The 1,384-nt window shown below is 28.5% G+C and overlaps 1 protein-coding gene across 1 annotated transcript in view; it reads left to right on the top strand.

The window, feature by feature from the left end:
* Positions 1–1,384, top strand: part of LOC100169125 (alkaline phosphatase) — a 113,755-nt gene that overhangs the window by 2,259 nt on the left and 110,112 nt on the right. The gene's annotated exons all lie outside the window — the stretch shown is intronic.

Raw genomic sequence — 1,384 nt, forward strand, 5'->3', positions numbered from 1 at the left:
CCGTGGTACTATCATAGATATATAATAGTATAGGTACTTTAGAAGTTTCAAGTACCCACGAATAATATTATACAATCACAACAAAATAACTAAAATAGTTATCCTAGGTTTTTAATATGTAATTTCGTCCAAATTTGTACTTAAAATGACTATAAAAATAAACTGCGTAAATGTATTTTTTAGATTTTTTGGTAACAGAATTAATTACTTATGTGGAATCTTGTTTTAAATTTTCAATTCTTAGATACAAAAATTGAACATTTTATAAATTTTTAACTACAAAATAATTTTTCAAATTAAAATTTGATAAATTTTGTCAAAATTTGATCTTTAAATGCTTATAAAAAAAAATTGTGCCTATGTATTTTTAATATTTTTCAACTGATATTGTAACAATATATCCGGAGCTTTGTATTAAATTTATACACTTTTTGGCCCAACAGATAAAACTTTATTGATATTTATAGAAAAAAAAACTAAAAAAATTGAAAACTGAAAATTTCCGTAAACAGCGCAAAAAGAGTCAAAATATTTTCAACATTGTATGGTGTATAGGAAATGCTAATATAAACATTCAGTAAAATTTTCATGTATCTACAGTTATTAGTTTTTGAATTACAATTTTTGATTAATTTTGTCAAAATTCGATCTTTAAATGCTTATAAAAAAAATTGTGCCTATGTATTTTTAATATTTTTCAATTGATATTGTAAAAATATATCAGGAGCTTTGTATTAAATTTTTACACTTTTTGGCCCAACAGATAAAACTTTATTGATATTTATAGAAAAAAAAACTAAAAAAATTGAAAACTGAAAATGTCCGTAAACAAGAAACCAACCTAAAATACAATAAAAATAATCCCACCCTCAAAAACTACAAAGGATACTTCAAGAACCGCACCAACCACGCCAGAGCCAGTGGAGGGGTATGCATCTTCGCCTCAACATCATCAGAACACGAAATTATTAGAATCAATCAATTAGAAGCAATTGCCATAAAAATAACTTCAAATAGCAATTAAAAAATCAGCTTATGCAACATATACGCCCCTGATAGTACAGACCTCAATCTCTCAGACCTCGAGAACCTCATTAAACAACTATCACGTCCCTACATTCTACTCGGCGATTTCAATAGCAGAAATACTTTATGGGGATCCAACTTCACAGACAGGCGAGGAAAAACTATCGAAAAACTTTTAGAAGACGACTTAATAGTCCTCCTCAACGATGGAAATTACACAAGACATTATGCAACCCATAACAGTTTCTCTGCTATCGACTTATTAATTGCATCTGAATCGTTAGGAGGATCAATAGACTGGTCTGTCCAAACGGCATACAATAGCAATGATCATTGGCTATAGCACTAAGACTTTTCA

This window comes from Acyrthosiphon pisum, chromosome A1, assembly GCF_005508785.2.
Source record: "Acyrthosiphon pisum isolate AL4f chromosome A1, pea_aphid_22Mar2018_4r6ur, whole genome shotgun sequence".
Taxonomy (NCBI): domain Eukaryota; kingdom Metazoa; phylum Arthropoda; class Insecta; order Hemiptera; family Aphididae; genus Acyrthosiphon; species Acyrthosiphon pisum.